This window comes from Heloderma suspectum, chromosome 1 (assembly GCF_057233095.1).
Source record: "Heloderma suspectum isolate Gila_16-S chromosome 1, 16-S_ref, whole genome shotgun sequence".
Taxonomy (NCBI): Eukaryota; Metazoa; Chordata; class Lepidosauria; order Squamata; family Helodermatidae; genus Heloderma; species Heloderma suspectum.
Window position 1 is genome coordinate 145,483,039 of NC_139458.1, and position 24,654 is coordinate 145,507,692.

The window sequence follows — 24,654 nt, forward strand, 5'->3', positions numbered from 1 at the left end:
GTGGAGGGTTGCTTCCCAGCATGGCAACTCCTTCCCTCGTTTCAGCATTCCCATCTGGATATAAATCTTTTCTCTCTCTTTCCCTTACCATGCTGATGGCCCCCATCCCCCCAAACATACACACATTTGTGCACCACATCTGCTCCCCATGGAGAACTCCAAAGCTGATCGATAAATCACACATGCCCTGCTGATCTGTGCGCGAGAGTCACCCAATCCATAAACACCACACATTTTTCCTATGCCAAATGCCGGTCAATGAAAACCATACTGTCTGTTTGAACAGATTAGCAAGTGTGTACATCTATAACTCTGGCTGTGAGACAGAAATGTCTAGGTGTTTCACCCTCTAGCATTTTCCTTTTCATGACTGAGCCACTCAAATGTTCTCATGGAGACTTACAAGGTGCTTGGGTATAAGGCTGGGCAAGACTAGGAGACCATTATCTCAGTGAGGCACTATTGTTGTTGTTCAGTCGTTAAGTCATGTCAGACTCTTCGTGACCCCATGGACCATAGCATGCCAGGCCTTCCTGTCCTCCGCTCTCTCCCGGAGTGTGCCCAAGTTCATATGCATTGCATTGGTGATAGATTGCTATCTAGCCATCTCATCCTCTGCCGTCCCCTACTCCTTTTGCCTTCAATCTTTCCCAGCATCAGGGTCTTTTCCAGGGAGTTTTCTCTTCACGTTAGGTGGCCAAAATATTTGAGCTTCAGCTTCAGTATCTGTCCTTCCAATGAGCACTCAGGGTTGATTTCCTTTAGGATGGACTGATTTGACCTCCTTGTCAAATCAGTAACTCGTAAGAGTCTTCTCCAGCACCACAGTTCGAAAGCATCAATTCTTCAGCGCTCAGCCTTCCTTATAGTCCAGCTCTCACAGCCATACATTACTACTGGGAAAACCATAGCTTTGATTAGACGGACCTTTGTCAGCAAGGTGATGTCTCTGCTTCTTACTATGCTGTCTAGGTTTGCCATAACTTTCCTCCCAAGGAGCAAGCGTCTTTTAATTTCATGGCTACAGTCACCGTCTGCGGTGATCTTGGAGCCCAAGAAAATAAAATCTGTCCCTCCTTCCATTTCTTCCCCTTCCATATTCCAGGAAATGATGGGGCCAGATGCCATGATCTTAGTTTTTTTAATGTTGAATTTCAAACCAGCTTTTGCACTCTCCTCTTTCACCCTCAACAAGAGGCTCTTTAGATCCTCTTCGCTTTCTGCCATTAGGGTGGTATCATCTGCATATCTGAGGTTGTTGATAATTCTCCTGGCAATCTTAATTCTGACCTATGATTCACCCAACCTGGCGTTTCTCATGATGTACTCTGCATATAAGTTAAATAAGCAGAGCGACAATATGCAGCCTTGTCATACTCCTTTCCCAATTTGGAACCAATCGGTTGTTCCATGTCCGGTTCTTACTGTTGCTTCTTGACCCTCGTACAGGTTTCTCAGGAGACAGGTAAGGTGGTCTGGTACTCCCATCTCTTTAAGAATTTGCCAGAGTTTGTTGTGATCCACACAATCAAAGGCTTTAGTGTAGTCAATGAAGCAGAAATAGACGCTTTTCTGGAATTCTCTTGCTTTCTCCATGATCCAGTGAATGTTGGCGACTTGATCTCTAGTTCCTCTGCCTCTTCGAAACCCAGCTTGTACTTCTGGTAGTTCTCGGTTCACATACTGCTGAAGCCTAGCTTGTAGGATTTTGAGCACGTGAAATGAGCACAATTGTACAGTAGTTCTTTGAACACTCTTTGGTGTTGCCCTTCTTTGGAATTGGAATGTAAACTGACCTTTTCCAGTCTTGCGGCCACTGCTGAGTGTTCCAAATTTGTTGGCATATTGAATGCAGCACTTTAACAGCATCGTCTTTTAGGATTTTAAATAGCTCAGCTGGAAGACTGTCATCTCCGCCAGCTTTGTAGTTAGTAATGCTTCCTAAGGCCCACTTGACTTCACTCTCGAGGATGTCCGGCTCAAGTTCAGTGACCGCACTATCCTGGCTATCAGGGACATTCAGATCTTTCCTGTATAGTTCTTCTGTGTATTCTTTCCACCTCTTCTTGATCTCATCTGCTTCTGTTAGGTCCCTGCCTTCTTTGTCCTTTATCATGCCCGTCTTTGCACAAAATGTTCCCTTGAGATCTCCGATTTTCTTGAAAAGATCTCTAGTCTTCCCCATTCTGTTGTTTTCCCCAATTTCTTTGCTTTGTTCATTTAAGAAGGCCTTCTTGTCTCTCCTTGCTATTCTCTTGAACTCATTCAGTTGGGTATATCTTCCCCTTTCTCCCTTGCTTTTCACTTCCCTTCTTTCCTCAGCTACATTGTTCAGGAGGCAGCAACTCAATCCATCCCAAAGAAAAAGAAATGCAAGAAAGCAAAGTGGCTGTCTGATGAGGCTTTCCAAGTAGCTGAGGCACTATTACATGTGCATTTATTGATTTTTTTGCAGTGTACTTTTTCTTGTCAAAAGAAAGGGGGATGACTGCATTTTACAATGCACTTAGAGGTAACCTTCAAATTAGTTTCATGAAGGGCAGCAGCAATAGCTTGGGGAAAGGACTGTGTGGGTTCCTAGGCAACTGATATGCTCCTACTTCATGACCCACACTGATTCTTCATGGACCAATGTTCAACTCTTTCCCCATGGAATCTTCCACCGTAGCCTAGATTTTCAATCCAAAGTGTGGGAGATTTTTCTAGGGAGACTTCAAGAAGAATGCAAAAGACCTCTACCAAAAGAAAGCCACCACTCCACATTTTAATTTGGAGAATTCCCTCCACAGAGTTCTCCTCTATTCCAGCTGTGCTGTTTTGCTATGTTCAGAATTGCACCCTGGCCGTCTCCCAACTGTTGGTGCCTGCTCTACCTGAAAGTGTCAGCACTTTGACCAGTGACTCTTTGTAAATTCTTTGATTCAGCAAGTTGCTGCTGAAGACAGCTGCATGTTTTGATCAATGATTTTTTAAACAGTATTCAAAGAAAGAAAGGGATCATCTAGGCCAATGTGGTGCTCTTTAGTTAATACGATGATGATAGTACTCAGAGCTGTCCCATCCCATGTAAGGATGTTTCTGAAAATCTGTTCATAAAAATTGTCCCTCAGATTTTGGAGTTCCAAACTCCCTGGTCTTCTTTCTATAATGGGATGATTGCATTCGGAATCCCACATTGTTCCATTTTTATTATTTTGTATAGAAAGCACTGTGAATGTGCATTTGGTCACAGTGTTCAGACCTTTAAGTTCATTTGTTTCTTTTTCCTCCCCTCTATATTATGATAAAACACTGCAAAGAAGGTATCATGATATGATTGTGCACCCGGTTGTATCAAGATTCTATTTATGTAATGTTTTACCAGTGAATGTGCCAGAGGACATGTGTGCACCATAAAGCACTGCATGAAAAAGAATCCTTCTGGAATCATAGATATGATAACATCAAGTTTGTTTGTCTTTTGTTTTGTTTTGCTTTTGCAGTCTTTTGTCAATATATACATAGGCCTCGATGTAGAGGAGGGGGAAAAAAGATGCAAATGAACTGATAGCTGTGGCAAACTACACACACACCAATTCTGGAATAAATTTTAGAAATTCTATTCTCCTAGTTAATAAACTGGAATTCTGGGGCAGTGGACTGCAGAGTAGGATAACCCCATAGAACAGAGGTGGAGAGCCTGTGCCCCTCCAGATGCTGATAAAGTCTAACTCCCATCAGCCACAGCCAGCATGACAATGGTCAGGGTGACGGAAGTTGTAGTCCAACATCAGCTGGAAAGCTACAATTTCCCCACCCCTGCCATACCAAAAAAGAATGGAAGGGGTGGAGCATCTGTTCACTCATAAGACAAACATAAATTATTGAACAGGTTCTAGAGAACAAGATCTGCCTAGCAAGGTATAATTGCAGCTATGCCAATGTCTATCTACTTACACTACTGTGGTCATGATTATTGCGCTGTAATACACATGTATGCACATACTACAGAAGTGTGTGAAGAAAATGCTGAGTGCGGTATGCCCATTGGGAATTTGCTTGAAATTATAACTTTTCATTGATGGCAAGCACAGATTTACCATGAAGCAATGTGAAATAGTTACTTCAGGCATCAGATTCCAGAAGGTATGCCGTTTTCCTGCTTCCAGCACCTCTATCTCCATGTATCATTAAGGGAATGATATAATTTCACTTCAGGTGCAAAAATGTTAAAACCTGGCATATTGGTGGGTTGGACATCGACAAACACTTTACTGTTTTCTTGAGCGCAATGGGAAGTGTTGCTCAAGAAAATATGTCTGCACATCACACCTTACAAGATGGCCAAATGCAAATGGGAAACTCATATGCGTGACCCACACTCCTTCCACACCATCATCAGCCCAGCAGCTTGCCTGCACGCCCATTAAGCACTCTGAGATACAATGAACTCTGATGATATGGAGAAGTGGAAACTTCAGTGTACTGAGTAACAAAGAGATCTGTGTACACAAACCTGCCTCTGGTGCTACAGGAACAACATTGACCTTGTCTTGGGGTGGCATTTGCAAATTCTCTTTGGTATTTTGGTTGACAGGGCAAATTGGAGAATTTATAAAAGATGATGTGTTAAGATTGAAATGCAAAGAATTTTGAGGTCAGTAATTGTGTATACAAGGAAATAGCGTGCCGGTGTGGTTTCTGTCTGCTTTGCTAATGAAACAGCGAACCACTTTGGGTTTCAATGTACACAGGCAGATTAGAATCTTGGTTGCATTGGTTCAAACTCAGAGGAACTCCACAGAACTGACCTTTTTGAGACAAATTAGATGCCTTTTTGCACAAAAACTCCCCATCTTCTGATTCCACTAAAGCTGCAACCCTAAGCACATGTTCTGTCTAGGGAAAAAAGCCCATTCGACTCAGTGGAACTCACTTCTTTAGGGTCAACATGCCTAGGATTATGTCCTACGTTTCTAGCTTGGAAATGGGAATCCAACCCTCCCTGACTTTTCATTTCCAAGTTAGAGGTAAAGTAAATGTTTACCACAACAAACAAACAAAAACCTCACTTATCTTAAGTTTAAAATGTGTATGGAGAACTCCTTACCTAAAGATCAGTTTCTCAGACATTTGTGTAGAAATAATTATCATGACAAAGTTAAATAAAAAGGTTGAAATTCAGTGTTTAAATTTCAGGGTCTGAGATACGACTTTAAAGGTGCAATCCTATGCATGTTTAGATAGGAAAAAAGTCCTACAACTCCCAGCATGCCCCAGTCAGCATAGCTGGTTGGGGAAGGCTGGGAGTTGTAGGACTTTTTTTTCTGTCTGAATGTGCCTAGGATTGTGCCCTTACAATCTGAGTCAGTTTTTCAGCTTTTCCTGTAGAACTCAGAAGAGCAGCATGGAGCAGGGGAAAAGGGGTGTTCCTGGGGGCAGGAAGAGGTGGGGATGGCAGAAGCACCAGCACGACACTTCCTATGTGCCATTTGGCCTCCCTCCCCCTGCTCCGAGCCACTCCAGGTAGACAGTTGAAATTGGCCATCTAGCCACAAATGCAGGGTGGCCAGAGCACAGAGGAAAAGATCCTCTCTGTGTTCTGCCCACCCTGCATTGGATAGTCAGTCAACTCTGAGTTCAGAGGTGGCCAACTATCCCCATAGGATTGCACCTTTAAATGGTCCAATTTCCAGTTTGGAAATCCAGAATCCAGATATTGGAAATCCACCTTAATTTATATGAAATTTCTTCTCTCACACACAGACCCATTAGGAAGCTAGTTGTGACACATGCTTAGGGCTATTTTTTCTGTGGTGACCAAGGAAGCCACTTCCAATTGCATATTCATCATTGCCAAGATGCAATGATCCATTTTTGTGCAACAGCTCATCATGCCAACGGAGCAGTTTTCATCATGGCATCACAGCACATAAAGAGAAAGCTTAGTGGAAAGCTAAGAAAGATTTAAAATGGCCTCAATGTGGTTACATTTAAACACACACACACTGCTTTATTATTTAAGTCCTTTTAGATTTACATACTAATTTAGATTTACATGTTTAGATTTACATACTGATTCTACAGAGCCATGCAACAACAAATATGGGAATTTTTTTTTAAAAAAAGAACAAGTAAGCTCATCATTTTTTTTCTGTTACATTTTGAAAGTACCCACACTTTGAAAACAAAACAGAACCAGGCAATGACCCAGCAAGAAGGTCAAGCAAACCCCTGCAAAACTGGGTTAACTAGCTCTCATTGGTTCACCTGAATGAACAATTTGCTGCAAAATGGCTCCTGCATGCTTTATCCAGTGCATAATGCAGGCTGATAAGTTTGGAAAACACGTTGCAGCAATCATGGTGCTGGCTCCGGTCTTAGCAAACACAAAACAGATCAGTCTTAACAGAAAAATCACCTAATAAACCCAGAATGTTGGATTCTGTAAATACAAGCTTCCAGGTGATGTGGTATAGCGAAAGCATCCATCAAAGGATTTAGGGAATGAGGCTAGGAGCAAGAGGAAGGAGCTTCTATACAATCATAACACTGGAGAAACTGCAAGATCCCAGAGCAGCTGTTCTTACACTTCCACCTAATCAATCTCTGCAGCTTTCACAGTTGCACAGAATCCTTGCCTGGCAAGCTGAATCCAGTAGGTGAAAAAAGGAGCCTCACCCTTAGAATTTGGACAGTTTTGTTTTGGATATGCTTACAGCCCTCATTAATTAGGCCTAGTTTCTGCTTGAAACTCATTCCCATTTACAGGCCCAGTGTGAGGGTGGCCATGTGTCCTCATTAACAGAGGTCAGTCCTCTATTTGAGGGCTGACAGAGGCCTGTCCCCTGTTTGGATGTATCCTCCATTTTAAGGGCTGTCTGGTCCAAATCCAGTTTAGAGATAAAGAACCGTAATAGGAAGGGAAAGCAGGGACCATGAAGTTGTGCATCAACTGGGCAACTGGAGACAGTGGGCTGAGCAAGGCACACAGATGATCTGATCAGTCTTCCACACTGTCATGAGATTTACTGCATTTCTATATAAATCAGAATAATTACTTCTAAATTTGCATCCATGTGTATACATTAGTACATAGAAATTATATGCAAATTGGTGCCCTCTTTTCTCCTCTTTTTTTGGCAGTGTGTAAATGGCCACCCTACTGGTTCCTGTAATTTCAGACTGTAGCTGGGACTCCAGTATCTTGGCAGAGCCTCCCATCCCCCACCCCCACCCCCACCCCCATGCTCATGCATACCTTGAGCCTCCCACCATGAGGCAGCTAAGCCTGGGTAGCCATCCTTTAAAATTTCCCATAATCCCACAGATGGACACTATATCAGGCTCTCTTGTAAAGTTTTAAATTATTTATAATTTATATATTGTTTTTATTGTTTGCATTTTTATGTAAACCACCTAGAGATGTTCTGTGTCGATAAATTTGTCAGTTTCACTTTCCCCCAGATTTGAATTATTTTAATCTCAAATTCTTCAGGTCCTGCTTATGGGCACATGTCTAAATTTTTGATTGTTCTTATAAAAAAATGAATCAAATGGAATTCTCACCCGCCCCAATCATCCAACATCGGAAGGCAGTGGATTTTTCAGTCAGACCATTGACACCACCACATCCCTTGAGAGGGTTGTGTTTGTTTTCTAATCATGAATTAGGATTGCAGAGACTCTGCTCCTGGTCTTGCTAAGAAACCAACTATGTTGATTCACAAACTCTTCCTTGATTGGACTGAGTAATGATTTCATCTATTTAGTATGAAATTTTGGCATCCACATTGCATAATGCTCATAGTCTAAGTCTTAGAATCTAAGGCAAAGAGCAGAGATGTCAACTCCTCCAAGAAAGCAGAATGCATTTGCCTGGGCCAGAACAGACATATTTTAAATGTGTGTCAAGCAGTGGTGGGTTTTGTTTGTTTGTTTTCATGTTGACTCTACAGAAGGCACAGGGCCCCCAATCCAGTTCTTAAAAGCCCCCCAACCCTCCACACTAGGGTCCTGAGCCAGAACAGCACGCCTGTACCTACTATAGAATAAAAATGAAAAAAATGTAGCTGCCTGAGATCCATTTAAAGACGTGTTTTGGCCCTCAGGTAAGCATGGAGAGTTATGCATGATAGTTTCCTTAACCTTTGTGTAAGTGGGCGGGCCCCTGATTCAAATCAGGACCATGCTGTTCCAAGAGGCGAGAACTCTTTAGTTTGGCCCTCTGTGGGCCAAATCCAAACTCTTTAGTTTAGATCCAAACTAAATCCAAACTCTTGGATCCAAACTCTTTAGTTTAGATCCAAATTAAATCCAAACTCTTGGATCCAAACTCTTTAGTTTGGATCTGAACTAAATCCAAACTAAAACCAAATCCAAACTCTTTAGTTTAGGTCCAACTCCAGACTCTTTAGTTTGGCCCTCTGTGGTCCAAACTAAATGGTCAGGTAATCATGGAGAGTTATGCATGATAGTTTCCTTAACCTTTGTGTAAGTGGGCGGGCCCCTGATTCAAATCAGGACCATGCTGTTCCAAGAGGCGAGAACTCTTTAGTTTGGCCCTCTGTGGGCCAAATCCAAACTCTTTAGTTTAGATCCAAACTAAATCCAAACTCTTGGATCCAAACTCTTTAGTTTAGATCCAAATTAAATCCAAACTCTTGGATCCAAACTCTTTAGTTTGGATCTGAACTAAATCCAAACTAAAACCAAATCCAAACTCTTTAGTTTAGGTCCAACTCCAGACTCTTTAGTTTGGCCCTCTGTGGTCCAAACTAAATGGTCAGGTAATCATGGAGAGTTATGCATGATAGTTTCCTTAACCTTTGGGTAAGTGTGCAGGGCCCCAATTCAGATCAGGACCATGGTCCTGTTGATCTTTCAACCTTACACATGATCTTTCTCCCCTACACATTTTTCTCCAAATCCCTCCCGCACCCCCGAGGGAAGTTAAAAGAAGGTGGGAAAAGCCTCCCTTGACTCCAGTGCAGACATTTTTCTTCTTTTAACACTCTGTGGAGGGGATTTGGGGAAAAAGAGGTGGTAGGAAGGTTTTAGAGTGCCAAAGTCCCAGTCTAAGTCAGGGCCATGCACAGTTAGACAAAGGTAAAGAAAATTATCACATATAGCTCTACTATGCATGATTACCTGAAAGTTTAGTATGGGCCTATGGGTCCAATGAAGATCAGAATGACAGTTTCATACCTATGCCAGATCCCAGAAGATTATTCTGCCACTGTATACAATTCCACCACTTCCACGGATAATTTGTCACAAGTTTTTGTTTCTGCAAAACATGGCCCTTCCAGGAAATTCCTGACTTGTGTGGTGGATAACTTCCTCCTACAGAAAGTAGAGGAAGGAACTAGAGGACTGGCTATCCTTGACTTGATCCTAACCAACAGAGATGACTTAGTGGATCAAGTAGCAGTTACAGGAACTCTGGGGGAAAGTGACCATGTTGTACTTGAGTTCTTGGTTCTAAGGGAAGCAAAAGCCGAGTGTAGTCAAATGCATACCCTGGATTTTAGGAAAGCTGATTTTCATAAACTCAGAACAATGATCAGTAAGGTCCCATGGCAAGCGACGCTGATGAGAAAAGGAGTCCAAGATGGGTGGGAGCTTTTAAAAAAGGAAATTCTCAAGGCACAATTACAAACAATTCCAACAAGAAGAACAGGTGGAAGACAACAGAAGAAGCCAATGTGGCTTCACAAAAAGCTTAGGGATGACCTGAAAACAAAAAAGGACACATATAGGAAGTGGAAAGAAGGCCAAGTAACAAAGGAAGAATACAGGCAGGTAGCACAGAATTGCAGGAATGGTGTTAGGAAGGCTAAAGCTGAGAACAAGCTGAGGTTAGCGAGGGATGCTAAAAACAACAAAAAGGCTTTCTTCAGCTACGTGCACAGTAAAAGGCAGAGGAAAGAAATGGTTGTTCAGCTATTAAATAAGGATGGCAAAATGATAACAGATGACAAAGAAAAGGCAGATGTGCTCAATTCCTACTTTGGCTCAGTCTTCTCCCAAAGGAGGGTCTATGACCCCCCTGGCAAAGGTGAAGTACAGGCTGAAGGGGCAGGATGGCAGCTTGAGATCAATAGACATATGGTCAAGGAACACCTAATTCCTTTGAATGAGTTCAAATCTCCAGGGCCAGATGAACATCATCCTAGAGTAATAAAGGAACTGGCAGAAGAACTCGCAGAACTGCTGTCTATTCTCTTTGAGAAATCATGGAGGATGGGTGAAGTGGCAGATTACTGGAGGAGGGCTAATGTTCTCCCTATCTGCAAAAAGGGCAAAAAGGAGGAACCTGGGAACTACAGTCCAGTCAGTCTGACATCAATCCCTGGGAAAATTCTGGAGCAGATGATAAAGCAAACCATCTGGAAGCACCTTGAAAACAATGCAGAGATTACTCGAAGCCAACACGGCTTTGTCAAAAACAAGTCCTGCCAGACAAATCTGATCTCATTTTTTGATCAAGTAACCTCCCTTGTAGACCGTGGGAATGCTGTAGACATCATATACCTCGACTTCAGCAAAGCTTTCGACAAGGTGCCCCATGATATCCTGATGAGCAAACTAGCTCAAAGTGGGCTAGATGAAACAACGATCCGGTGGATCCACAGTTGGCTATAGAATCGGACTCAAAGAGTGCTTATCAGTGGGACATTCACATTCTCAAACTGGGGAGAGGTAATGAGCCAGGTACCGCAGGGCTCAGTCCTGGGCCCAGTGCTCTTCAACATTTTTATTAATGACTTGGAGCAGGAGGTGCAGGGAATGCTGATCAAATTTGCAGATGACACAAAATTGGGCGAGATAGCTAATACCTTGGAAGACAGAAACAAAATTCAAAGTGATCTGGATAGACTGGAGCGCTGGGCAGAAAACAACAGAATGACATTTAATAGGGATAAATGCCAAGTTCTGCACCTAGGAAAAAGAAACCAAATGCACAGTTACAAGATGGGGGATACGTGGCTCAACAACACTACAAGTGAGAAGGATCTTGGAATTGTTGTGGATCACAAGCTGAATATGAGCCAACAATGTGATGTGGCTGCAAAAAAGGCAAATGCTCTTTTGGGCTGCATTCATAGAAGCATACCTTCCAAATCTCGGGAAGTACTTGTTCCCCTTTACTCAGCACTGGTTAGGCCTCATCTGAAGTACTGTGTCCAGTTCTGGGCTTAAGAAGGATGCAGACACACTGGAGAGGGTTCAGAGGAGGGCAACAAAGATGATCAGGGGACTGGAAACAAAGCCCTATGAAGAGAGACTGAAAGAACTGGGCATGTTTAGCCTTGAGAAGAGAAGACTGAGGGGAGATATGATAGCGCTCTTCAAGTCCTTGAAAGGTTGTCACAGAGAGGAAGGCCAGGATCTCTTCTCGATCATCCCAGAGTGCAGGACACGGAACAATGGGCTCAAGTGACAGGAAGCCAGATTCCGGCTGAACATCAGGACAAACTTCCTGACTGTTAGAGCAATACGACAATGGAACCAATTCCCTAGGGAGGTGGTGGGCTCTCCCACACTGGAGGCGTTCAAGACGAGGCTGGACAGCCATCTGTCAAGGATGCTCTGACTTGGATGCCTGCAGTGAGCAGGGGGTTGGACTCGATGGCCTTGTAGGCCCCTTCCAACCCTACTATTCTATGATTCTATGATTCTAACCCTGAGAACAAGATCTTAGTCTTTTGAAAATATAGGAAATTATATAGCTGAGTTCTTAATGGGGATCCACTTGAACAAGTATATTATTATAAATATATTGGAAATCATTTTCATCATATTTTAAAATGGAATCTCCAAAGATCTTCTGCACTCGTGCTGGGGCCTAGCAGTTTAGCAGCTCTTCAATGATTCTGTTCTCAAAAGGTGGTTGATTAGTACGTATGGCTTTGCGGGTGTTTTGCGCTAAGATTATAACTCAGCTCAGTATGAGGAAGCCATTTTGATGCAGGGCATAAATAATGAGGCTGAAATGTTTCAGTCACTTTTCCTCAGAACCATTTTTGTGGTTCCAAGATGCGTGGCTAATTAAACTGAATTAAACACTATAACATGCACAGCTTGGGCATCTACCCTTTGTAGGTGGATCAAATTTTCTTTTGACCAGCAGGACTCTTGTTCCTGTTCTATGATTTGGCAATAGTCCTGTAGAAATACCTAGGCGAAGGCTGTACACTGTACAATAATGAAAATGAAAATTTCACTAGTGTCCCCCCCCCCCCGAGGTGAGGAAAAGGCAGAAGATGTTCTGTTAACACTGATGGCACAAGATATCCCGCCACCTGTGGTTGGAGAGCGCATGCCGATGTGCCGATGCAGCTGCTGCTGGTGTGCCACAACAGCCAACACCTCTTCATCCCGTTTTCCCCCCCACCCCGGATGAGAGGCTGGGTGGACAGCCTCACTAGAGAGCTTCCCAGGCCTGAATGCTGCACTCTGAGGGGTCCTTCCTCAAAGTGCAGCATTGTGAGGTGGCCCTGGAGACAGGAAGCCTCCAAGGTCACCTCACAATGTTGCACTTTGAGGAAGGCCCCCTCACCCCTCAGACAACTGTGGCACATGGCCCTCGGTGCCTCTCCAGAGAGGCTGCTTGCTCAGTCTCTCATCTGAGCGACTCTCCCAGAGTGAGAAATCAGATGGGTGGCCTCTCTGGAGAGGCTGCCTGTTTGCCTGATCTCTTGCGCTGGGAGAGTCCCCTGGACAAGAGATCAGGCTCTCCAGAGAGCCCTATCACACAGCAAGAGATGGGGGGGGGGGCAATCTCTGGAGAACCCGCCTGCCTGATGGCTCACTTTTGGAGAGGGCAGAGCAAGACATGGGGGGAAGCAGTTACTCCTCCAAGGAGGCCTGCTTGCCACTCTCCCGCTGTAGCATTTGCTGCCGTGGGCAAGCAGGACCAGTGTGGTGGCAATGCCTGCAGGGGCCCTCCCAGCATACGTGTGTGTGTGTGTGTGTGTGTGTGTGTGTGTGTATGTGTGATCTGCCATCCCTCCTGATCCACCACCTGAGCAGAGGATTCATCCTGCCTCATGGGAGGGCCAGCCCTGCTTGTTAAGATTGTTTGATATTGAATGGCACATCTGATATCTTTGGCAGATAAATCTTCTATTTTGGGCATTCAATCCCCAATTGGGAGTAAAGGGGCAAATTATTTAAGAGCCATATATGTTTATAACAGGGGTGGGCAACTTGTGGCCCTCTTGATGTTTTGACCTAAAACTCCCCTCAGCCCTGTCCAGCATATAACTAACGGTGAGGGATGACAGGAGTTGTCGTCCAAAACTTCTGGATGGCCACAATTTGCCCACCCTGGTCTATAAGCATTGGGCTGCATTTAATTTGGCCTGCATGAATGTTTTGCCATCTGCCATGTTAGAGAAGGGATGCAACAGGGTTTTCCACTGCAACATTTGGGCCTGGGCAATTCTCTGGAGAAGTCGCTCACTCAGTCTCTCATCCAGGATCGAGTAGGGATGTACGAAAGTCACTTACCTTTTCGCAGCTTGGCTTCGCGGTGGGGGGGAGGCGCTTCGCTTCTCCCCCCGAAGTTCAGGCGAGGGGGGGAGGCGTCCCGCCTCACCCAGCCGAAATTCAGGCCGGGGGGGGGAGGCGCCCCGCCTCGCCAGGCCGAAATTCATGTCGGGGAGAAAGGCCCCGTCTCCCCAGCCGCGAAACAAACAAACAAACAAACAAAACCCCGTGATAGGCTACGTAACGATTAATGTAGCCTATCACAGCTAGTTTTCCAAAGTCAGCCGTGATAGGCTACGTTAATCGTCACGTAGCCTATCACGGGTGACTTGGGGGGGGGGAAATAGCACGTACGCAAATGGTGGCGGCCCATGGGCGCCGCCATTTGCGTTCCTTATTTTGGCACGTCTAGTCTACGTAAAGATTTACGTAGACTATGGCAAAAATAAGGGCAACGCAAATAGCGTTGCCCTTATTTTCGCCGTAGTCTACGTAAATGTTTACGTAGACTAGACGTGCCAAAATAAGGAACGCAAATGGTGGCGCCCATGGGCCGCTGCCATTTGCGTAGGTGCTTTTTTTTTTATTCCCAAAGTCACCCGTGATAGGCTACGTGACGATTAACGTAGCCTATCTCGGCTGACTTTGGAAATCTAGCCATGATAGGCTACGTTAATCGTTACGTAGCCTATCACGGGGTTTTGTGTGTGTTTTTACTTTATTTTGTAATGGCGGCGGCGGCAGCCGGTTGGAAGACCAGCCGCTGCCCCCGCCGAACCGCCGCCGAGAGGGACATTCGCAGGAGGTAAGTCCCATCCCGGGGGGGGGGGCGGGGGGGCAGAGAATTTCACCGCCAATTTCGTCACCGAGATTCGTGGAGAAATTCTCAGAAATTCTCCGCCATCCCTAGGATCGAGGAGGGAGTGGAGGTGGGGAGGATCAGCAGTAGCAGCATGCGTGCTCCCACCTCAGGCGAGGGGACAGCTTGCCCCACCACTGTTTCCTCACCCAGAGGGAAACAACTAGAGACATTTTCATTATATTATACTGTGCAGCCTTTGCCCAGTTATTTCTATAGGAATTTGGCCAAAGCATTATTGTCCGTGTGGATTCCTAGATTGTAAAGCATGTCTTAATATATTATAATTGATTATACTGATTATGCCTCTATTATTTAAGCTTCCCGGTAGAGGCAATTTTCTTTATGTATCTTGTTGTTTAGCTGACATCACCCCTGTAGTTACTGAAAAAGTTGCCACATTTCTGTTGTTGTTGCAGTTGAGAGAGCCCAGTGAACATGATGACATACCGCTGTGTGTGTGTGTGTGCGCGCGCATGCAATCATTTGTATATGTTGTATTTTCAATCTGGTCATGGACTGTAATAAACAGATTTGTATTTGTCATGGGAATCTTCAGTAAGTAAAAGGGGTATTCTGCTGGAGGCTATAAATGCCCCACAGAGTGACTTGGTAGAAATATTATAAAATGATTTGGTAGAAATATTTAGTTCTGGTGAGGTCTGCTGCCAGGGGCTATCACTGCTAATTTTGTGAGATAATGACAGTGCTTTTACCAGGAGTCTTGCAGGAAGGACCCAGCTTCCCCCATCAACTGTAGTACATGCAGTTGCATGCCCTGCTGAAGTGTCCAACTTTACCATGTTTGCAGCAGTGATCCTCTAGGATGGAAGCTCTGTAAAACCCAGGTAGGAAGGTTTGTTGGTTTAAATCATTTTTTTATTGGGGAAGTTCAACCAAAACATAATAATAAAAAGAAAGAAGAGGGAAAAGGGTGGGCAGGGGGCAGAAGAAAAATATATATACATACATAGATTTGTATATATTCATATAAATGAATATGTCTGAAATGCATATATATGAAAATACTATTTTCTAGCAATTATCCATAGGCTTTAACAAAAGTGGACCAGATATCCAAATAAGTATCCATTCGAAGGTGGTGTCTATATGCTACCCATTCAAGTACTGAAAACACTGTAAGGCCCTTAATCCATTGCATTATAGGAGGTAAGCGTTTATCCTTCCAGTCTTCTAGCCATCAAAAGAGCACCGAAAATCTATTCATGCTGACCATTCATTAATTCCCAAGGTAGACAATTTAAAAGAGTGTGTACATCAGTGAATTTTAAAGACTGTTCCAGTACAAAATGTATCCGTATGATAACCTCCTCCCCAAAAGAAGCAACTACTGGACTTTGTCAAAACATATGTTTAAAAGAAGCATTAGCTGCATTGCACTGCCAGCAATTAGCCAAATTAGACAACTGCTTATTAAAGATACATCATGGTATCCAATAGACATGAAACAAATGTATTTGCTGAATAAAACACAACATAAGAGCCGTTGATGCAATGGGTATAGATGCCAAAGCGGTGATCCATTGATTAGGCAAAATAGGACAATCCAGTTCCCTATTCCATTCATGCTTAGAATCTGAATAGAAACATAACCGTGGCCTTGTATCAAGTCAGACAATTTGTCCATCTAGTCAAGTACAGTCTCCTCTGACTAGCAGTACTTCTCTCATTACCTCTCCCTGCCCTACATCACCTACTACTAACTGGTCCTTTTTCAACCGGAGATGCCAGGACTTGAACCTGGGACCTTCTGCAAGCAATGCTTGAGCACTGAGCTACAGTCCCTCCCCTCAGTTACTGTTGATCAAGTGAGAGAAAAAGGCCTAGAAGTGTTTGGCTATAGAGCAGTCTACCAAGGGGCAATTTGACTTGTAGTTAAAAGTTCTGCTCAGAAATAGTTAAGATTCACCCTTCCTTCCTTTTATTTTTAAAGGGCAGAAATAGAAGCATGGGTCAAGCATCCCAAATCTGCCTTTTGAAGTGCTTCATCATGTCTGTCCCCTGGAATACAAGCTCCCAAGAGTCTGGAGAGAGAAATTTGAGAGCTTAGAACAACTTATTGATCATCTCAGGTTTTTTTTTTAATTGTCCCATCTTTGCATTTGTGTGGGGAGGGGGTAATCCTGTATCACAATATAACAGCTTCCTTCAACCTGGTCCCTTCCAGATGTATTTAGCTATAACTTGCACCCAGCCAGCATGGCAATTGGCCATGCTGGCTGGGGATGATGTGGTTTGTAGTCCAACACATCTGGAAAGCACCAGGTTGGGGAAGGCTGCAATGTGTCTTTTAGGACCAGATTTTAAAGCTGGTTTTTGGTATGTCATAATGGGGATCAGTCTTCATTTAAAGCCATGTGTGGTATTTATTAGGGATGCTGGAGAAATTTGAGACCAACTAAAATGAGCTTAGATTTCTAAGAATCTGACCTGCGGAATCCGCTGTGGAGCACCCCCCTCGGGCAGTGCGGAGTCCGTGGACTTCTGGATGACTTTTTTACTTTCCCAAAATTTACGCATATAAATTCATAGGAAAATACATAAGTTTCTGCTGAGGAAACGTTGAATGGAATGGGGACAATACACTAAATATTATGTACTAAGGTAAATTATGTAAATACTTATGTAAATACTTACGTAAATATTTGCATATTTTTCCGCATGACAAAAAAAAGATATTCGCATCCGTCTGTGGGCAGACAACAGAACAAAAGGCACCTGACAAGCTGTGAAACACAGACAGAGCAGATTTTACACAGTCTGTACATCCCTAGTATTTATAAAACCTTAAAACATAACATCTGGTAAGTACCAAAAGAAGTTAAGCTTATGATTCACAATGGGCTTTCTTGAGGTTTCAATGCCTGAACAGAAATGTCTAAAAGGTTCACACCATCATACTCCAACACTGTGAGAAGAGGAAGTCAACCCTTCCTGCCCAAGTCTTTTGTCAACAGGAAGTTACCTGGAGATCTTCCAGCTGGATTCTTATTGGATGCTGCTTTGCTTATACTTGAAATTCCCTCTCCCTTACCTTTCCACACCTTTATTCTTTCCATTTCCTACCTCAGCTCATGTTTACTGTCTGTCAAACAGAAGTGCCAGGCAGGAAACAAAACAGAAAAAAATAATAATGAAAAGAAAGCTTCTGGGCTCTTGATTTTTTGTGTCTGTGCTGAATGCTTCTCAAATAGCTGCTGTTTACTGGCTGTTTCCTTGCTCGCACCACAATATGGCTCCCAAATGGAATGAGGCTGTGAGCCAATGAGAAACAGACATTAGCTCACAGAAAGGGCAATTTCTTTAGCCTGCTTTTTCCCTTGGGGGTCAAACAGAGAAAGAAACTTACACCTGAGGCGGTGGGGGGAATGAGCTGTATATCCTCTCTCGCCAGCAGAACTGCACATGTTCAGCTGTCAAATAAAAGGAGGCAGCTTGTCAGCACCATACCATATTAACATCAGATCAGCCAGAGCATGTGATGGTAGATGGACGGCAAAACACTGGATGGCAAAATAGGATGTGGGTGACATGAACACAAGGGCAAGTAAAGTTATTTAGCAAAAGTAAATGGGTCTCATGCCAGAAGCTTTTATTAATTACTTGTAGGGATGTTAGGCCCCTACACTGTAATTTCTGAGTGACTCATCTATCTGTGATGTATATGCTAAATCTACAGAACAGTTTTCCCAACCTGGTGCCCTCCAGCCATTTTGGATGACCATTGGCCATACTGGCAGGGGCTGATGAGGGTTGAAGTCCAAAATATCTGGAGGGGACCAGGTTGGGGAAGGCTGCTCTAGAACAGTACATGTTGGTTGGTTTTGATTTTGTCATTAGTCAATGTCATAGCTTATGGGCACAGCAGTGATAAAGGGTGGCCTATACATTTTTGAAATATATACGTACATAGCAGGAATTGAGCAGGTCACACTTTTCTCACCACTTATCTCCTTGCAAGAAAACAAAACAAATAAAACCCACTCCCTGCTAAATTCTAGTTCATGGAACAACTTTTGATTTCAAAAAAAGACACAGGATGGAACCTGGCAAGTTGGGTGGCTACCAAGAAGAGGGCCTTTTCTATTGTGGCATCCCAGCTGAGGAATGAGCTCCATAGAGAGGTTTGCCTGGCACCTATGTTGCACTCCTTTCGGCACCAAGTGAAGACCTTTTCATTTTCCCAGCTTTTTAGCACTCTGATCTTCTAGCTCTGCTGTTTTAAATCTGTATTTTAAATATCTGCTTTGCTACTAGGTTTTATTCTGGATGTACTTTTATACTGTAATTTTAAGCTTTCGTATTTTATATTGTTTTATGTTGTACTTTGTGGTTTTATTTTTTGTGAACAGCCCAGAGAGCTAAGTCAGGGCAGAAGTAGAACCTGTTGATGAAGACAAAGGGGCTTTTTAGACTCTAGTTACCTTACAGAAAATAGTTTTATTGATGTGACAAGCCCTTTGCAGGCATTTGTCTTCTCGCATGTAGGGAGGGGAATGTGGGTGCTCATATAAGCTCTGCCCCCAATGTCTTCACACACCAGCTGCTGGTTAGACATTTGCATGGTGAATGTGAAGGTCCAAAAGGGGTTCTGTAAGCACATTTAGCTGAATGTGCTTCCAGAGTTCCCGTGGTCAGAAACCAGCAGCTGGGCTTTGCGTGCCAGTGTCCCCCTCCCCACTATAGACCTACAAGTGAGAAGAAAATGCCTGAATAAGGCTTATCTCATCCATAAAACTATTTTCTGTCAAGTAACCAGAACTAGTCTAAAACACCTGCATAGGGCTCCAAACCTGGTTGGTTGGCTGGCAGACTCGAAACAAGACAATTTGCTGCCTGAGGTGAAGGACAAGATGCCCTACCCCTGCACCCCTGTTCCACATACAGAATCTAAACAGATTGTCAGAGAACTCTTTCGTCAACACTGGCAACTCTTCCACTGCTCTTGAGAGGAGCAGGCAGGTCATGTGTCCTGTTCTGTGGTCTTGTGTGGCTCACAGGGGAAGTTGGTAGCATCTAATGTCAGTCAGAACAAGTGAGGGAGAAAGTAGGACCCCGGATAGCTCCAAGTGGACCCAGCTTGCCAGAACTCTGTCCTACTGGGACACTCTCAGCAGGTAGCTAATGCCAACTGAAGCCTTATGTAGGCTGACAAGACTTGTAGTGTGGTCAGCTCTATCTCTCCTGGAGGAGCTGACCTGATCGTTAAAGGGATTTCACCCAAATTTGTAGGCTGAGGCTTCTATGAAGCTAGGGAGATATAGGTTCTGCCAGGTGACCCATCCTCTAAGCCAGCAGATGGTGACAGGTCTGTGTCCTCTGACTGGAGGGCCATGAATGGAGCATTGACTTTTCTACCCCCAAGGACATAGCCTGTGCCTTGTCCTCATCAGAATCATCTGCTGCACACTGGAAGGTCCAAGGGCTGGTGGTCATGACACAGTGTGGCACTCACCAGCTCCAACATCTTGGCACTGCTCCCCACCTCCCAGCATCTACTGCCTGAGGTGGCTGCCTCACTTTTCTTAATGGTAGGGCCAGCCCTGCAAGCAACCGTAGTGAACTGTGTACAAAACAACAGAATGGAGATTTCACAATAAGCTGCTTTTTTGAAAGCATCTGTAGATAGTATAGAAAGCTGCCTTCTACCAGGTCAAACTATTTGTCCATCTTGCCCAATATCATCTCCCCTGACTGGCAGCAGCTTTACAAGGTCTCAGGCAGGAAGGTATTTCCCATTACCTGGGACATTTTTATTTTTTGTTTTTTAAAAAATTTGCCAACCAAAAAGAATAGAAAATTACGTCAGTTCACAACGACAGAGCAAGGATAAGAAATATTTGGCCATGTACATTGGTTTATGCAATTCAGATATCAGAGAAAGTGTCCAAGAGGAGATGAGCATTAAGTTGCTTGGTCCATTGAATGACGCATTACAAATATATTTATCCTTCCAGCCTTGGAGTATAAAAGAGCCATTGCCTGTTACTAGGGATGTCTGTTGTTTGAAAAATCTGGCCCTCTATGGGCCCAACAGGCAATTTCATATGATATTGAAGTTACTTGCCTGATCTCAGGCAAGATTGTTTTCTTGCCTGAGATGAACATGGCCTACATGTGCAACAAGTGCAAGTTAATCACGCTGCTGGAAGAAAAAGTAAGAGGACTGGAGCGGCGAGTGTTGACCCTCCAGGGAATAAGAGAACACGAAGAGTTCTTTGACAGAACGGTGGAACTACAGCAGCAAAGTGAAGAACAGAAGCTAGAAGAGCAACAGCAAGCTGAGGCAGAAGAGGAAAATGCTGAAATGAAGAAAAATGAAGTAGAGGATACTCCTTGGAAAAGGGTGACAGGAGAAGAAGACATAGAAGCTACTTTACACCAGTGGAAGCAGTGGAGCTATGGAACCATTTCCAGGTACTTGAGGATGAGACTGGAGGACAGCCTGCAGAGGAAGAATTACAGGGGACTCTGCATGAGAGTGAGCAAGAGGCTGAAGGTCAGTCAAGCAGAGGTGATGAAACCAAGGCCTACAACAACAAGAAGAGAAGAGGAGTAGTAGTGGGAGACTCCTTGCTTCATGGGATAGAATCAGAAGTATGTCACGAAGACCCGTGGACTTGCCAGGTATGCTGTCTCCCAGGAGGATGGATTAGAGATGTGACTGAAGGGTTGCCTACACTCATAAGCCCACTGACAGGTACCCATTCTTCTCATCCATGTGGGAACAAATGATACCGCCAAGCCGAGCTATGAAGAAATTGTGTCAGACTTTGAAGCTTTGGGAAGGAAACTCAAGAACTTTTGGGGCCCAGATAGTTTTCTCATCCATCCTTCCAGTAGTTAGAAGTGGGAAAGAAAAGGAAAAAAAAATACTCTGGGTGAATGACTGGCTACGAAGGCGGTGCCAGCATGAGAGATTTGGATTCTGGGACCAAGGGCTATACTTCCTGGTATATACAGTTAGGGCCAGAAATATTGGAACAAGGATAACTGTTTTGGCAGTTGGCCTCTGTACACCACCACATTGAAGTTGAAAGGAAACCCACCCAGATGGGAGTGAAGTCAGGACTTTCAGCTGTAATTCAAGAGGTTTGGCAAAAGTGGGGCACTAACCATTCAGGAAGTACAGCCAGTGGCATACACACACATCCATCATTCGTGGCTCATACGTAATGGAATGAATGGCTGACAAGCAGCTGCATGGCCAGGTGTGGCCTGTGTCCCCATGACCAATCAAGCAGATAAAAGGCCTGGAGGTGATTCCGAGTGTTACATTTGCATTTGGTAGCTGTTCACTGGAACCCCCAACATGAGGCCCAAAGAGGCATCCATGTGAGTGAAGGAGGCCATCATTAGGCTGAGGAAACAAAATAAACCCATCAGAGAGATAGCAAAAACATTGGGAGTGGCCAACACAACAGTTTGGAACTAGGGATGTGCGAAAGTCACTTACCTTTTCGAAGGGGGTGATTCGCGCTCCGCACCTCCCCCCAAATTCCTAACCTGACTGGCTCCGCTCCGCAGCAACTCCGCAGAGCCGCCGGCCGGGTGCATTCGCAGGCGTGCAGAGCCTGCGGACGCAAATGGCAGTGGCTACGGTGGCCGCCATTTGCATTCTTGGTTTTTTGCCATGATAGGCTATTTAAATATTTACGTAGCCTATCACGGCAAAAAAACAGGGGCGCAAATGGCGGCGGCTACGGTGGCCGCCATTTGCGTTCCCTTTTTTTGCTGTGATAGGCTACGTAAATATTTACATAACCTATCACAGCCTCCACAGGGATGCAAATGGCACCCCTGCATTAGCCGTGATAGGCTATGTAAGTATTTACGTAGCCTATCATGGCAAAAATGGGGAAGCGAATGGCAGCCACAGATGGCGGTGGCTATGGTGGCTGCCATTTGCGTTCTTGTTTTTTTGCCATGATAGGCTATGTAAATATTTACGTAGCCTATCACGGCAAAAAAACAGGGGCGCAAATGGCGGTGGCTACAGCGGCCGCCATTTGTGTTCCCTTTTTTTGCTGTGATAGGCTACGTAAATATTTATGTAGCCTATCACAGCCTCCACAGGGATGCAAATGGCGTCCCTGTGTTAGCCGTGATAGGCTACGTAAGTATTTACATAGCCTATCATGGCAAAAATGGGGAAGCAAATGGCAGCCGCAGATGTGACAGCCATTTGCAAAGCAGTGCGAACAGCACCAAGTAAGTGCTCCGTTTCGCGCGCCTTTCGTGGAGTGGTGGGGCAGGGGGGTTTCGTTCCTCCATGGATTTCGGGGGGCTGAATGCACTGGCATTTGGCCTCACTGAGATCCATGGCGGAATTCTCTGACATCCTTATCTGGAACATCCTGAAAACGAAGGAATGAACTGGCAAGCTCAGCAACAGCAAAAGGCCTGGAAGACCACTAAAGTGGATGACCGCTAGGGATGTACGAAAATCACTTACCTTTCGTGGATTATGCTGATGGTCGGGGGGGAGGCGTTCCGTCCCTCCCCCCGGAATCCTGGCCGGGGGGGGAGGCGCTCCGTTCCTCCCCCCTGGAATCCTCCGCGGCCGGCTGTGCTCCGCGGCAGCTCCGCACAGCAGCCAGCCAGGCCCAGCCAGGCCAGAGCCGTCCGCAGCCAGATTTCCAGCCACGGAGGGCTCTGGGTAAAAAACAAAACACCCACATACGCAAATGGCGGCGGCTACGGCTGCCGCCATTTGCGTTCCTTCTTTTTGGCCGTCTTAATCTACGTAAATATTTATGTAGACTATGACGGTGAAAATAAGGGGAACACAAATAGCGTAGCGGACACTATTTGCGTTCCCATTATTTTCACCGTCTTAGTCTACGTAATTATTTACGTAGAGTAAGACGGCCCAAAATAAGGAATGCAAATGGCGGCAGCCATAGCCGCCGCCATTTGCGTACGCTTTTTTTTTTTTTTTACTCAGATGTTTTAGGCTACGTAAAAACTTACGTAGCCTATCACGTCTGTGTAAAAAAAAGGAAAACTGCAAATGGCGGTGGCGGCAGCCGGTCGGAAGACCAGCCGCCGCCGCCGCCCGGAAGATCCTCCCCAGGTAAGTCTTGTCCCGGGAGGATCCATGGGGGGGGCGGGGGGCAGGCCGTTCCACCACAGATTTCGGGGGGCCGAATGCACTGGCATTCAGCCTCCCCGAGATCCGTGGCGGAATTCTCTGCCATCCCTAATGACCGCAGAATTCTGCTCATGGTGAAGAAGAACCCTTTCACAACATCTAGCCAGGTCAAGAACGCTCCTGAGGAGGTAGGCAAGTCATTGTCAACATCAACCGTCAAGAGACGGCTTTATGAATGTAAATACAGAGGCTTCACAACAAGGTACAAACCACTGGTGGTAACGCTCAAGAACAGACAGGCCAGATTAGCCTTTGCCAGCAAACACCTAAAAAAGCCTGCCCAGTTCTGGAATAAGATTCTTTGGACAGATGAAACCAAGATTAATTAACTTGTACCAGAATGATGGGAAGAGAAAAGTATGGAGAAGGAAAGGAACAGCTCATGATCCAAAGCATACCACATCATCTGTCAAACATGGTGGAGGCAGTGTTATGGCATGGGCATGTATGGCTGCCAATGGAACTGGGTCACTGGTGTTTATGGATGACCTGACTGCTGAGAAAAGCAGCAGGATGAATTCTGAAGTGTATAGGGCTATACTTTCTGCTCAGATTCAGCCAAATGCTACCAGACTGATAGGATGCCGCTTCATATTGCAGATGGATAATGACCCAAAACATATAGCAAAAGCTATCCAAGAGTTTCTCAAGGCAAAGAAGTGGGATGTTCTTCAAGTCAGTCACCTGATCTCAGAACTGATCTGAGCATGCTTTTCACTTCCTGAAGACAAGACTGAAGGCAGAAAGACCCACAAACAAGCAGCAGCTGAAGGCAGCTGCAATGAAGGCCTGGCAAAGCATCTCGAGGGAGGAAACTCAGCATTTGGTCATGTCCATGGGTTCCAGACTTCAGGCAGTCATCATTGACTGCAAAGGATTTTCATCCAGGTATTAAAGGCGATCCTTAAGTTTGAAATGATGTTGGTTTGTTCCATTATTTATGAGCCACCAACGATGGGTGTATGTGTATGCCACTGGCTGTACTTCCTGAATGGTTAGTGCCCCACTTTTGCCAAACCTCTTGAATTACAGCTGAATGTCCTACTTCACTCCCATCTGGGTGTGTTTCCTTTCAACTTCAATGTGGTGGTGTACAGAGGCCAACTGCCAAAACAGTTACCCTTGTTCCAATATTTCTGGCCCT